The sequence below is a fragment of the Clinocottus analis genome, unplaced genomic scaffold, assembly GCF_023055335.1.
Source record: "Clinocottus analis isolate CAN_PGR_092001 unplaced genomic scaffold, fCliAna1.0.p SCAF_332, whole genome shotgun sequence".
In the NCBI taxonomy this organism is placed as follows: domain Eukaryota; kingdom Metazoa; phylum Chordata; class Actinopteri; order Perciformes; family Cottidae; genus Clinocottus; species Clinocottus analis.
The window spans coordinates 1-16,206 of NW_027176079.1; the positions used below are offsets into that span (position 1 = coordinate 1).

At 43.5% G+C, this 16,206-nt stretch overlaps 1 long non-coding RNA gene across 1 annotated transcript; it reads left to right on the forward strand.

Moving 5' to 3' along the window:
- The first annotated feature begins 69 nt into the window (after positions 1-69).
- On the forward strand, positions 70-12,070 carry LOC137799001 (uncharacterized). The gene is made up of 3 exons (XR_011079411.1): positions 70-264; positions 9,387-9,489; positions 12,015-12,070. It is a non-coding gene; the product is annotated as an uncharacterized lncRNA (long non-coding RNA).
- The last annotated feature ends 4,136 nt before the right edge of the window (positions 12,071-16,206 follow it).

A 16,206-nucleotide genomic window follows, 5' to 3' on the forward strand; every position in this document is an offset into this window, starting at 1 on the left:
TTTTTGTATCCAGTACTTTGTCCAAATGAAAGACAAGTAGAATCCTTAACTCGGTGCCGACAGGTATCCTCGTTAAGATGCTGAAGAGGGAGAAAAAAAAAGTCCAGGATGCTGCTGCTCAACTGGCTCACATCCCCGATGGCCAGAGCACGGCCTCCGAGATGGCCCAGAGGCTAATGTCAGTGTCACCGCTGAGGGAAGGAAGCACAGATACCATCTCAGACGGCCATGGAGGACGAGCTACACAGTACATGAAAAGAAAAGGTAACTTTAGTCTCTTATTTACTTTCCTAATTTTAGTTTAGAGACAGGCTTTCTTAATGGCAGTCCATCTTTCTGACCCCGAGGACTTTGCAATGAACTCGGTGCTAGGAGCCGAGACAGGTGATCTCCCTCCATAGGAATGTGGGCGGCTCCGTGTGGCCACGCTGATTTTCTCTGTTCCCATGGGCCATTGACAAACCCTTGATTCCTGGGTAGGATAGTCTCCGCCTAGACGTTTTCTTACTGTCTAAACAATGTCATCAGTGGGATTGCATGCTTTTCAGATTTTCCCTTTCAGAGGTCAGTCCTGAGGCCCTGTGTGATTGCGTCAACAGTGCGACATCAGACAGCACAGTACATCAAACCTGTAATTTGGAAATCTCGCGAAAGGGATCGAATTAAACAGAAGCCAGTTTGTCTCGGTGACTGTCAGCGTGCTTCCACATGTGGTGCTGAATGGAGTGTCATCACCATGACTTATGTCGGTTTATGTCCACACAGTTTAGTCCACGGTGCGTGCCTTCCGAGGGTTTAGGTGTTCAATAAAAGTGGAGCGAAGACTCCGAGATGGCAGACGCTTCAGACCGCAGCTCCTCTTGGATTGATACAAACTTGGTTTAAACAGATTGTGCACGTTGCCGAAAGTTGAGCCAATCAGGCTCTGAGATCGGCTCCTTGGCCAGCGGCAACATTTACTTGGCTTTTCCTGTTTAATTTTGGTTAAGTGGAGCCTTAAGTGTGATGATGAACCTGAGCCCTCGTAACGAGCTCAGTCATAGCCGCCGGGCGCGGGCGCATGGGCCAGCAACTCATCATGCTGAGGCTGTGCTCCCGTCTGTGCTAACCACAGCTCCCCTCATCCTTTTCTTTTTTCTTTTTTTTTGACATTTTTGTGTAATGCTGCCCGGTGCGGTAATAAGGCCGGCACAGAGATAATTGCAAACAGGGTCCCTGAAAGAAGAGCCCATTAGAAAACAAACACGTGCTTGAACCTGGTCCAGTCAGAGTTAGTGAGTGAATCAGTCATTCACGGAAAGGACAATGAGGAGCACTGTGACGGATGGCTATGGATCTGTGGTTTATGAAACCCACTGATAAATGAGTTGCCATGTGTGTTTCAGTCGCTCAGTATGGGATGCTGTCTAATACGCAGTGTTGCCACTGGGTCTGTTTTTACCTGCCCCCACCAGTCCTTCCTTTTCTCCCTTCCCATAGGACAGTGATGACCTCTTTGGGTTCTTTGTGGCCTCTGCTGCTTTACCACCGCGGACCTTCATAATGCTGTCTATGTGTCTGTTTTTATATACTGTAGTAATCACAAGACAATGGGGCCCCTGGGCGCAGACATGCAAAGGGTCCCACCACCCTTACATAGTAGCAAGACCCAGAGAGAGAAAGATGGTCATACAGTTGTTTTGAACGTTTTGTAGTTGTTGTTAATCTGGGTTTTGTTTTGCCACTCTTTTTCTAGTTGTTTTGGTCTCTTTGTAGTTTGTTGTGTGTGTCTTTGAAGTGGTTTTGTGTGTCTTTGTGGCGGGTTTGGTCTCATTATAGATTTTGGTGACTTTTTTTTAAAACAAATTTTATGTTTCTTTGTGGCCATTTTGAGTCTCTTCCTAGTTGGTAAGTGACCGTTTGTGAGTAAAGGCCCCTTACACTTTGGGCCCCTATAGGCCCCTCTCAGTAATCCATCCCTAACTGTAGTGTGTGATCTTTACTTATTTATTATTATTATTATTATTATTATTATTATTATTATTATTATTATTATAGATTGAGTGTTTACATTGTTACAATGAGGATCTTGGGTCCATAATAACCAGAAATGTAAATACCAGTCAGTCAGTCAAGACTCATACTGGATCCAAGCATACAATATTACATGTGGTGAATCCAGATGTTTCATGATCAAATGAGAGAGGACACAGGTCACTCCGATCCGACTCACAAACTCAAAACGTGGTGAAGAACCCTCGTGGCTCTCGTTGTAATTCTGGAGTTACTTATGGCCAGCAAACCTAAAAAGTCTGCAATACCACACTCAAATGACATTTTCATGGATGTTCCTCTGATATTAAGGGATAAGTTGTTACATTTGCTTTATAAGTTTGACCTTGAGGAAAATATGCCTTCTAGGTAGCTGCTAAGTCTTTATCGTGATCCACAGACCCAGGTAGTGCAGCCCTGAGGCAATCCTCAGGCACTTTCCTTGATGAACTGCTAACCACACGGTCGGTGCTGACACTTGCCCAACTTTCATTGTGATGGTAAAACAGCACAGAAAAGGACAACATAACTGTGTGCGTTGATCACCGGTCAATGGACATTTGGAATACACTGCGTAGTCCAGAGTTTAATTTAAGAGAATATACGATTATTTATTTTCCATAAATTTATAATTTTTATAAGTACAATGGCCTTAATAGAGTTGTTGGCACCTGGTCGCTGCGCTTTTTACATTACATTTCATTTAGCTGACGCTTTTATCCAGAGCGACTTATATTTTTGCTCTATTACATCGTAGACACAGCAACGGGAAACAATAAGGGGTTAAGTGTCTTGCTCAAATACACAACAACATGGGCTAGTGGAGATAGGGGATTGAACCACCGATCCTCTGATTAAAAGATGGGCTTGCTGATCACTGACCCACAGTTGCCCCAGCTTTTAAAAAGGTTGACGGCCATAAACGTCCCGAACGCTGCAAAATAACGAAGTCTCTGGAGACTCCGCCTTGCACTTCCAGTGGGTCCAAATTTATGATCGAGAGGAATTAGTATTTTGTACTTTTTTTTCCTACTCACTGTGCCTTTAATTGTTCATCTGTGTTATTTCTCTTTTCCCTCTTACGAAATTTATAAAGTTTATGTCAGGTAATTTGTAAAGAAGTGAGTGCTACTCTGGAAATGGAGTTTGTCGGTTCTTGAGAAAAATGTAATTTCATCAGCTTTACTAAGTTCCATATTGCATTGGAAGTCATGAACTCAGCTGGTGTGATTACGTCACTCTGATACACACACTATACAATAACTGAATCCGGTCCACTTGCCAGCAATATTGGTGCTGTTTATCATTGTCCATTAATTTCCCTCCTCCCCCTCCCCTTTTCCCCCCAAAAAAACAACAGACCCTGCAGTCTCTTATGAGCTTGTTACACGTCCACTCTGGAATGTCCATCCACTTTTCTCACACATTGCGTGAAGCCAACGGTGCGATCTCCACACACCTACTGTCCATCAGCCAGCAGGGAGCTTTTTAGAACCTGCTGAGCAGGGCCTAGAGGACGCGGCTCACACTTCTGACTTCGTCAATTTCTTAAAGCTCCAGTGTCCACGTTCAGGAGGCCGTGACATTGTTACAAATTGAATTGCCTTTAATAACACAGAATATGCCAAATATTAGAAACACACAATTGACACACTAGTTTTAAACAGTGCACTGTGCTGCGTATTATGTGCTCCACATCTGGAGGGCCTTTATTCGATGGTCCACTCGGAGACCCATAACCAAACTATATGCGTGCATTAGATCATTGTTCTTTATAATGTCCTAATTCAAAACAAATGTCTTACACTTCTCCTCTTCTCGAGCTCGAAAGGTCACTGACTGTTCATGCATGTTTAAATGTAGGTGCCATAGCCCTCCGCCTCTATGGTTACCTGGAGGACAATTACTGCCCCCTGAAGAGTAACTGTGAATGTAATGATGATAACCGTTCCATAGAAATAATTCATGCTGATTGAATGGCGTACAATCCATTGTACTCTTTTCCATAATACGTCCTTCTGTTCTGAATGCTTGGTTTTGCCAGCATAGTATGAAACGTAAACATTGGGGAGCATCTCTTGCCAACACCCCGGCGACAGCTATGGCTTGGTATGATGTTTTTGGGTTGTATTCTGTTGGTTTAACTAGTGGAATTTTTTGTGGTTTAAAGGTCACTGAGGTCCATCACGTTCTCACAATATTCTCAGAACACCTTCAGGGAATTTCTTAGAATTTGGCCAAACATCCACTTAAATTCAGGATTAGAGTTTGGGGTTCAAAATTGAAAGCTCACTGTGACCTCACAAAAGAATATTTTTTGACTCTAACTAACTAATTATCACAACTTCACACACATGTCGGATAAAACAATGAAGCGGTGATATTTTGGGCAGATGTGGATGTAAATGGCAACTTGGCAGAAAACAAAAGTCGACAATTCTAGTTTGAGTCCCTAACAGAACAGGACTCCAACAATGTGCACCATGAATTGCTAAGTCGACTACTCCGAGATGCCTTTTCCTGTGGTTAATTTACTGACTTCCCTAATGGATGGACAAGGTGTTCCTGTTGTAACTCAGGCTGGCGTGAGCCTGTATTTAAGCTCAAGGAGAGACCCAAGACTTATATGAAGATTTCGATCTTTACTGTAAATCCTGCGAGCATGTAATGAGACGCTGATGGTTCTACCAGGCACTTTACACGTTTCTGTGATCCGAGAAAGAGCTCGAGAAAATAGGACACCTTGGCAGGTCGAACACCCCCGTACCCGCTCAGGAGGTAGAAACGCACAGATCCATGGTTATTTTACTGTCCAGTGGACTACAATCCACAAACGTATAACAAGCTGGTGTATGACAACATTTCTTATGAACTGATGGCCCAGTGCAGTCATTCATCTGGTATTTCATTTCTAAAAATGTGTTGAAACAGCAACAATAGTCACAACAACACATTCCTCCCCTGTAAAACCTCTGCGGTTTGTCAGCACTCAAAGCACGGAAAAGAGGAATCAGGAAAGTTGGCCCTCGGTCGGTGCGATCTCATTACCCCACAAATGATGTTACTCCAATATAATATGATGTCATATCACTCTTACATATCCCTGGAATGTTGCTTTTTTTTTTTACAGGAGTCGATTGAGTGCATTTCTCTCAAGAAACCCCTTAAACCGCTTTGTTGAGCTTGGCTCTTCCAGCACACTGTACGGCTGTGAGATGCATGCTGGTTTAAATCAGGACTTTCCAAAAATAAAGAAACAAAAATTCATGACTGTCTTGCAATTAATCTCGCATGAGTTACTGTCCTGTGTACGTTCTTTGGATAGAACAACTTCATCACAAAGATCCACATAATTTACAAGGGAGGGGAATTTGGTGATTATTGTGTAGCTTTGGGTTTTCCACTGTAATCTCGATGTTTGTTTGTATGTTTTATATTATAATTTTAGGCCATATACAATCCAGTGCAGTCTCACACTCGGGGGAAAAATGTTGGTTTGTTGGAAACGCCGTTGTTACTGTAAATTAGATTGGCTGGGTTAAGAGACAGAGCTTTGATTGCGTGATCTAGAATGCACGACTAAATGTCTCGGAGTCGTTCACTTTGTGTCAGAATCAGAACAGTTTAATTGCCACGTATGTTTGTACAAACGAGGAATTTGTCCTGGCGGAAGGTGCATCACAACAACAACAACAACAACAACAACAACAACAGCAACAACAAAGAACATTTAACTATACAAGTGAAAGTATAACATTTTTGATAAAAACAAGTAATAAGTAAATAAGTAAAGATGCAGTAAATAAGTAAGGATGCAAGTAAAAATAAAAAAACAAAAATAAAATGATCAATAATAATAATAAGAGTAAAGTAAAGTAGACGGAATGAGGTTATGATTTTTGAAAGTGACAGGTGAAAGGTAATGTGGCAAGTGACTTTAAATGTGAGGTGTGGAGAGATGTGCAGGCGAGAGAAGGGAAGGGATAGTCCTGGGGGAGACACAGTCAGTCAGTCAGGTCAGGATCCGGGCTCTATTGATGAGCCCGACTGCTGCCGGGAAAAAACTTTTCATGTGGCGGGAGGTCTTGGTCCTGATGGACCTCAGCCTTTTGCCAGAGGGAAGGGACTCAAAGAGTTTATGTCCAGGGTGAGAGGGATCAGCCACAATCTTCCTTGCCCGCTTCAAAGTCCTTGAAGCGAACAAGTCCTGAAGGGATGGCAGATTGCAGTCAATCACCCTCTCGGCAGAGCGGATGATGCGCTGCAGCCTCGGCTTGTCCTTGGCAGTGGCTGCAGCTTGCCAGATGGTGATGGAGGAGCAGAGGATGGACTCAATCATGGCAGTGTAGAACTGCACCATTATTGTCTTTGGCAGGTTGAATTTCTTCAGCTGCCTCAGGAAGAACATCCTCTGCTGGGCCTTCTTTGTGATGGAGCTGATGTTCAGCTCCCACTTGAGGTCCTGGGTAAGGATGGAGCCCAGGAAGCGGAAGAACTCCACAGCATCGACGAAGGAGTTATGCAGGATGAGAGGGGCGGGTGGGGCCGCGCTCTTCCTATAGTCCACAACCATCTCCACTGTTTTCAGAGCATTAAGCTCTAGGTTGTTGTGGCTGCACCAGGTGGTCAGTCTCCTATCTGTAGGCAGACTCATCCCCGCCGGAGATCAGTCCGATGAGGGTGTATCGCTCGCGAACTTCTGGAGCTTGACGAACTGGTAACTGGAGGTGCAGCTGTTGGTGTACAGCGAGAAGCGCGGAGAGGAAAGAACGCAGCCTTGGGGAGAACCAGTGCTGGTGGTCCTGGAGCCAGAGACATGTTTCCCCAGTTTCACATGCTGCTTCCTGTCTGACAGGAAGTCTGTGATCCACCTGCAGGTGGAGTCTGGCACGTGCAGCTGGAAGAGCTTGTCCTGCAGCAGGGACGGGATGATTGTGTTAAAAGCAGAGCTGAAGTCCACAAACAGGATCCTGGCGTAGGTTCCTGGGGAGTTCAGATGCTGGAGGATGCAGTGGAGGGCCATGTTGACTGCATCGTCTGCATACCTGTTGGCTCTGTAGGCGAACTGCACAGCGTCCAGCAGAGGGTCGGTGATGGCCTTGAGGTGGGACAGGACCATGCGCTCAAAGGACTTCATGACCACAGAGGTTAGGGCGACGGGCCTGTAGTCATTGAGTCCTGTGATCCTGGGTTTTTTGGGGACGGGAATAATGGTGGAGGCCTTGAAGCAGGCTGGGACGTGGCATGTCTCTAGGGAGGTGTTGAAAACGCCAGTGAATACCGGATACAGATCAGCACAGTGCTTCACGGGTAGAGAGGGAGACAGAGTCCGGGCCCGCTGCTTTGCGGGGATTCTGCTTTTTGAAAAGCCTGTTGACGTCTCTCTTCAGAATAGAAAGAGTCGTCACTGGGAAAGGTGATAGGGGGAAGAGGGTAGGTACAGAGGTGAGAGTGGTGCTGGGGGTTTGTGGCTGGATGATGGGCCTGTGGGAGATGGCGTCAGGACTGCTCCATTGTCCTTCAAAGCGGCAGTAGAACTCGTTCAGCTCGTCTGCCAGGCCGGTGTCGTCCATGGAGTGAGGGGTTTTAGGCTTGTAGTTGGTGATCTGCCTGAAGCCTAGTTTATGCTTTTGCGTCAAGTTGACGCCGTATCTACGCCGTCGACGTGACGCCGTCGTTGAGCATTCGAATTTCTGCGTCGAGGGACTGTATTGCTCTGCAGTTCACTGCCATGTCGCCAGGGGTGTGTGGCTGTGTGGCTGTGTGGTTTCAGGGGTTATAGAGTGGGTTATATAAATTGATGAGCAAATGCTTTTATTGCAAATGTTGAAGCGCAGGCGGCAGAGAAGACGTTTGCGGAGTTGGTCTGTGCGACCACAAAAAAAAAGCAACTGCCGGAAATTACTTTGTGAGCAGACAGCACTTGCAGTCCGCGTCAACGCAACGCGTACTTAGGATTTTTGGGAGGTGTGCGTCCAGCTCCGGCATAGGGGTGTGCGTCGGGTCGACGGCGTAGTACGGCGTCGACCTGACGCAGAAGCATAAACTAGGCTTGAGACCTCTCCAGACAGAAGCAGAGTCACGTGCTGAGAGCTGATGATGCAGTTTCTCAGAGTACAGTCGTTTAGCATCTCTCACCGCCTTGCTAGACCTGTATTTTGACTCTGTGAACAAGTCCTTGTCCTTACTCCTAAACGCCTGGTCCTTTTGCAGGCGTAGTGTTCTGTGTCCCCACAAAAGCAACTTTGTGTTATGGAGATTGTGACAAGCGACAGCACAGACTGATTGCGCCACGCTAAATGTAGCGGCTCTCAATAATCACCTGCCAACATGATTCAGTATCCACGTATCATTTTGATGTCTTTTGGCAGAAAACAGGTCTTATTCACCGCAGGTGGTTGGCTTCTGAGGCTCTGGGATTGTGCGTGCTTGGATGACTGGAATGGGACACTTCATGGAAGGAGGCCATTATTACCTCCGCCAAAGATGTTTTCAGTTCCTTTTCTTTTATCCGTCTGTTTGTCAGCATGGTTATGGAAAGACCACCGTCCTGATTTTCATGACACTTGGTGGAAGGATATAGCATGAGCAAAAAATGGGCCATTATATTTGTGCACTCCAAGTGCCCTTCTAGTTTTTGTTACACCTGTGCTTTTCTGCTGTGACATGTCAACAATATGCTGTTTTTAAATGTATTAAGTAGTATGAAATGGTGTTGTTCTTTGTGTGTTGCCGTACACATTTGGCTTTGTCCCCCCCCCCCCCATCTCCTTTTTTACACAATGTGAATGTTAATTAATTGGTGAATCCATTATTTTTCTGTAATTTAGTTTTTACATATTTTTTACTTTAACAAAGTACAGTCAAAAAATGAAAAAACAAACCTCACATAACTCTTTTCAAAAGACAAAGAGTATACATTACAATACGTATAAAAATATATATTTAAAGAAACTAACCCTGTTACCCAAACTTTCTCTTGCTATATACATTAACACCATCTTTTAATATACTAGTCACACACACAGTATCAGTACTTTTATAGGCAGCTGCTCTTAACATGCTACTTTACTAATTTAAGATAGACTTCCTGGTGTCTTTCACGCCTTCTTTAAAACCATAAGTCTCAGATCACCAATCACTTTCACTAGTGATAGTTGGGAGGTCAACCGCATCAGTGGCGCTCTGACGCTTCCAAACAGGAGTGTACCTGTGTATATAGAACGCACACAGCTCAGGTCTGATGTTCTAATCCACACAGCGAGACACCTACCATCCCCTAGTTAGGTTAAACCTGGTCATATAAATTCTCAGAATACCGCTGATGTCTTTGTGCTGGATCTTTTTTCTCTCAGGTACACAATTGTCTATGGGAAAGCAAGAGGCCTTTGAAACCTTCATAAGGGACAATAAGGACTACCTGGCCCGTGAGGACAACAAGGAGCTACTCAAACAGAGGTTAGTGACCAATAGCACAGTTTTCTTACATTCCCTTCCTTATGTTGCCCAACATTTTTATTAATAATTAGGGCTGGGCAAAGTTGAACAAAATTAACTGATTAATTAATTTTCTGCGATTAATTGCATTATGTGCCAAATTCAATAATGAAGTAAAAAACTAGTGTATTGCAGCTTTCATTTTAAATTAATGTTATCAGAACAATATAACAGCACTCTGGAGTAACAGCAAGTTAACATACACACATATATAGTTTATAAATATTTTTTCCTTTTTTTTCTGAACAGGTAATGTTCAGTAGTAAGGACAGAAACTACAGAACAATACGTGCTTTTGCATCTGGCTCAACTCAGCAAATAGTCCGGTGATGCTACGGAAGTGCAACGGGGGACCTAAATTATTGCCTTCAAAGTAAAAGCCCCCAAAAAAAGATGTTTTAAATAAAAAAATGCAGTTAACGCAAATAATTAACGCCGTTAATTGATTGAAAAGTTCACTCGATATTAACGCATTAACTTAATGTAATCACCTGTACATGCAACACACTGTAGATGCATCAACAAAACACACTGTGGCGATGCATCAATACAACATACTGTACATGTATCAACACAACACACTGTACATGCATCAACACAACACACGATAGATGCATCAACACAACATACTGTACATGCATCAACACAACATACTGTACATTAGTGGCCTAGGCGCACCACAGTGGAGTAGGCGCACCACAGTGGAGTAAATGCGCCCGGCAAGGGCCAGCACAGCAAGGGGAGAGCTCAACCCCGTCATGTCAACAACAATGCATGATGTCCAAATCTATCCATTTTAATAACTTGTTAATTTTGTCTGGAATCAGTGACCTCAGTGAAAACCTCAGTGAGCGGCTGTTGGGTGTGTTATAAGGGGCATGCCAACAGAGATAACATATGTTATATATGGGCGACTGTGGCTCAGTGGTGAGCAGGATCGTCTTTCAATCAGTGCGGTTACATGGATTCGAATAACTGGCTTAGTCCGACTAAAATCGAATTATCCAGTTCATGTAAACACCTTTATTCGAATAACTGCGGTCCGACTACGATCCGATTAACACCCCTGGATAACTCGATTCGATTCGATTGATAATTCGAATAACGCTGCATGTAAACGCTGAATCGGATCGGAACTGGACAATGCGTTTGTGCGCATGCTCAAGATCCCGCCGCCTCCTCCCTCCCTCTCTCCCAGGTCGTGACCCGGAAGTCGAAAGAGACGATAAGTTGTCACGGCCGGCAGAAACAAACAAACGTAAAAGTCGGGTTACGAGCCGATAGTACCTTCGGTGGGTGTCCCCGCTAGCTCCCTGATGTAGCCAGCTAGCGCTGCTGCTAGTTCCCTGTTTGCTCTGCGCTAGCTCCCCGACAACCACCGAAGCTAGCGGGGTTCTCTCCATTATGAAGAGTGAAGAGGTCAAGCGGAGATGGCTGTATCACCACTACATGTAATGAAAACAGCGCCACCTGTCGTATCGGATATGACATGCATTCGGCCAATGATTCGATTTATTCACTGCCATGTATATTCGGATAACAGCAGTTGCCCCGAGAGAGAGCATAGTCCGACTAAAGCAAGATTCGAATTATTACCAGCATGTAAACGCACTGAATCAGAGGATTTGTGGTTCGATCCCTGGCGCCGCTAGCCCATGTCGATGTGTCCTTGAGCAAAAAACTTAACCCTAAATTTGCTCCCATAGCTGTGCCTACGGTGTATGAATGTGTATGAATGATTAACCATACTGGTGTGACACCTTGCATGGTGGCTCCTCCCATCAGTGTGTGAATGGGTGAATGATGTCATGTAGTGTTAAAGCGCTTTGAGTGGTTGGAAAACTACAAAAGCGCCATACAAGTACAGTCGTCCCTTGCTATACCTTTCGCGGACTCGCTCTTTCGCGGATTTTTTTTTTACAGCGTACAGTACGAACGCGCATTGCGTTCTGCGCCCTCATTAAGCTAAGGGACTGTACCGTACACCTTGTCAATCAGTCTCCTCCGTGCAGTGTCTCCTGTACAGTACAGAATACGTCCGGATAGAAAGTCCGCGGAGCGGCTCCCGGACAAAGAGGCACGGTCAGAGGACCTCGTGGATTGATCATTAAAATTAAATTTGTTAAACATGTTCGGGCTTATTTTTTAAATCCGCGAAACTTTGAGAGTGTTTAAATAAGAGACAAATGTGAGAAAATGTTAATGCCTGTCTGAGAAAAGTGTATAAAAGTGTGTGGTTAAGGGTTTTACGGCCTTAAAACATGTATAATAATGGTAAAAAAAAAAATGCTGACTACTTCACGGATTTCATCTATCGCGGGTTGTTTTTGGAACGTATCCCCCGCGATAAACGAGGGACGACTGTACCGGTCCATTTACCATATGCAATTCTTTACTAATACGCTTATAGTTACTTTACCAAATTAAATTCTTATAATCAATGTTTTGCTTCCATTGGCCATCCACACCTGCATTCTTTTGAACAGGTCAGCTGAGGCCAGAAGAACTGGGGAGAAACTGAAGGAGGCCAGAAACCGAATGAGTAAGTTGTCTCAACAGATGTTATCCTCCAGAAATCACATTACATTGAGAACTTGTGAAAACATTCAACTCTGCAGTTCATCATTAGCTTTGTCCACATGGCAAACTATGATGTTACGGTGAAAGCCCTAAAGAGCGCCAGTCATTTCTGGTCACGCTCTCTGCAACCCAGAAGACAGCCGCCTACCTACCTGACAAACGTTAATGAACAGATCTCTGTTCCCCCAGAGTGGAGAAGTGACGCTCAGCACATTCCTGAACTTTTCCAGAACTGAGAGGCGTTCTAATTTCCCCCGACCTACTGTAGTCTCTCAACTTGTGCTCTTTACTAGCCAGGCTCCGGCTGTTTCATGACGTCTCTGTGAGCACCCCCCTGTGTTCTGCTCGACAACGTCTTTGACAGGTGGCTTAGCTCTGCCACATTGAGACTTGGCTTAAACCCCAGCTTCAGTCAGAGCTCTATTGTGAAGCATTTAAACATGTATGTACTGCTGCGTGTCAACACTATGTCACAGTGGATAGTCCAGCAGCGAAGACGAAAAGAGTAATAGAATATAGTAAAAGTAAAAAATACACACCTGTCTTGGTTGAGACCCAGCATGCAACTCTTGGTCTCAAAGCATTGTGGGTGGGTTTTTTGTGGTCACATAGCTAGCGAGTCGGGTTGTGCATTGAAGTTGTGATGAATAAAGGTAGATGTGACTTTTGTTTACCTATCTCCAGGCCCCATAACGATGACCTTAACCATACCCCCTGCTGACCATAGCATTATTGTGTATATTTTGTACGGTTCACAAATTGTGAGACCTGTCCCTGGACCAACCGCACCCCCTCACAACTAATTGCACACCTCCGGGGAACAATAGCATCATAAAAACATGCATATTTTGTTATCGACAGAATTAGAATCAGAATCAAAACTATTTGATGGCCAGGTATGTTTCACATAAAAGGAATTTGTCTTAGTGGGTGGTGTATACATTAGACCAACAATTAACACAGTCTCATTCCCAATTCGTCACACACAGAATCGTGGTCAGAATTCTTGGCGTTAATAAGTTCAGGAAACTAAGCTACTTGGTTAAGTTAAGTTAAAGATTGTATGTGCTAGTTAGCCCGCGAGCTAACAGCGAGCTACGCAGACCTGCTTTCCAGTTTCCATCGTGCGTGTCTCACAAGCAGTCCACAGGGAATAGTCGCCAAGCTTCTTGGCTAAGTTTGTTCTTCTACAAGAGAGAAATAAGAGAGAGAGAGACATACAGATATCATAGGCGATATCTTATTGGATACATAGAGTGTTAAACAGTGTTCTATTGCAGCAAGCAGCTCGCTGGCCCCAGCAGAAGCAGGCAGCAAAACATGAGGAACAGACATGAGACAGGAGCTGGTCAATGAGAAAATAAGCTAATAGGGAAAAATAATTATAATACATGTAGTGTATTTATGAAAAACAATTGCATTATAAAATAGATATAACTTGTAATTATATATATATATATATATATATATATATATATATATATATATATATATATATATATATATATATATATATATATATTTATAATTAAAAGTGACTGACTGCAAGTATTGAGCCAGGCCTTCTCTGCTGGCTTAAACAGAATCACAAAGTTATAGCTATTTTAAAATAATAATAGAATATATATATATAAATATATATATATATATATATATATATATATATATATATATATATATATATATATATATATATATATATATATATATTCAATAAAAAATAAAATACATTTAAAAAAAATCACAGAGTAAAACGGAACAGCTGATGGAGCAGAGGCTCTCTGTGGCCAGTGTGGACACTTTTTTTTTCTCAGGTGGTAGTGTGTTGTCTGTTCGAATAAAAACCAGTGGATCTTTGCAGCATTGTCGATGGACACCTGAATTGACAAATCAATGTGAAAGGCGAAGCAGCACACATACGCCAGCAGCTCTGCCAGCTCCTGTTAGGCACGTAAGACTGAGGGCCGCTCCTGGATCTAACAGTAGTGGATTCATTTTTTTCTGTGCCGTCTTTTCGCGGACGTATGAATGTTTAAAAAACTTAAACACTAAAAATATGTGGCCCTGCAGGGTTCGTTTTGAGAGGGTTATCGTGAAACGTGAATCCACACGCCCGTTAATGTGAAGCCACAGCAAATTAATGTAAAGCCACACCCTGTTAATGCAAAGCCACACCCTGTTAATGCAAAGCCACACCCTGTTAGCGTGAAACGTGAAGTCACAACCCATTAACGTGAAGTCACACTCCGTTAATGTGAAGCCACACCCCGTTAAGACAAATGTGTGTAGGCTACATGAAAAAATATATTGTAAAAACAAAGTTGCTTTACTTAGAAAACGTACAATTACTGAGTACCACATACAAGTACACAAACAACTATATGCTGGTAACCAGAGTATATGCAGTTTGTTACTTTCATCCCTTCCAGTTGGACAAGAAGTTGCAGTACACATCCCTTTGTTCAGTAATGTATCGTAATGAGTTACAAGTCCTATCGCCCCTGTTTTCAATGTGTTTCAATGATCTCATTGCACTTTGGTTGAATTTTCCAGTCAAGTCACAGCCGGTAAAAATGTGCTGTAAGGGTTCAATCTGGTTTGCATTTACTATCGCAAGCTACATTTATGAATTTCCCTGGATTGTGTGTGCCTGTGGCTCATCTCACATGCCATTTGAAATGGATAGGTTTGCCTCACACCAGCGCTTGGCATCTTTGCTGTCTCAGATCACGCACGGTGGTTTGGTAGCATTTGGCTATTCATGCCAGCGTACACTTATCATCCTCGGAATTTAAAAAATAATAATAATTCAGCACTTAGCCTGTGAGGTGCTGACACGGCCGTATATATCAGACATGTCATACATCACACGAAGACATTGTGTTGCATATCAACTCTTCAAATCTGTTCCGCAGACATCATCACCCTGTGGGTGTAGTATTTAGAAATTGGATTTACTAAATGAATGTGTGTTTTTAGGATTGGATTTAACATTTGAATTCTTCGACTCGTTCTCATTTGGAAAGATACCCAAAGAACATCTTGACGCTGTCAGATATTATTACACTGTACGATGCACGGGGCTGCATTCTTCCCAGATGAGAGACAATGTTTATAGTGGAAGGTGTTTGCCTCTTCTGGATGGAAAGTAGAACCATAATGTTGAGCTCAGTGTGCTTCCTTGCCATCTTGGAAGCCCTTCTTGGAAATTGCACACTAACTGCATCTCATGGTTAATGTAAAACATGAAAACATTCTGCATAATATAGACAAAAGCTTTCGCGGTGTTTTCCTGATGGCTATACCCAGCATGAGGTTCAGTAGCAGGGGAGAAGCAGAAAGGTGGTAGTCCGTGGAGACGTCAGTGTCTAAACATTACTCTGGTTTACAGTATTGTACTTGGCCACAGCAAATGAGTCTGGAATCGGATCACACTGGAGGAACAGATATGTTTCGAGCCCTTAGGATCTATATGTATTCAAAGGGATCAGCGATGCACATCTTCTACCTCATGAAAAGTGTGGGGCATCTGGAAATGAGCCAAAGGCTTTGGATTTCTCTGCCAGATGTGTGTGTGTGCGCGTGCGTGTGTGTGTGTGTGTGTGTGTGTGTGGGGGGTGGGGTGGGGGGGGGGTTATGGAGGAGATAGAATCCAAGATGAAGCATCTGCTAACTGCTTTGGGTACCCCTCTTTCATGCTATATTCACCTTTGCTGAAATAACCCAAAGGCCCAATCCCAATCTCTACCCAAAATTTTCAAGACCTGAACCCTCAGGGAGTCACTGATGTCAGCTGCTAAGTGGTTAGGTATGAGAGGCTGTGAGGGTTTGAACTGGTGTAAATTTAAATGGGACAGCACTTTGCTGCAACATCACGTGACTATATAACAAAATATTGTGTACAATTGTGTATTTATTTTATACTTTTCATTCACTGATTTGAACGAGATGAGAAGTAATTTAAAAATTTTTTACTTGTTTTTGTCAAAACAAATTGTTTGATGAATGTAAAAACATGTCTGCCACAGAGCCCTCAGGCACTCCACAATTTGACAATGGGACACCCCAAAATTTTGCGGGAGGGCGCCTCAAAGTCCG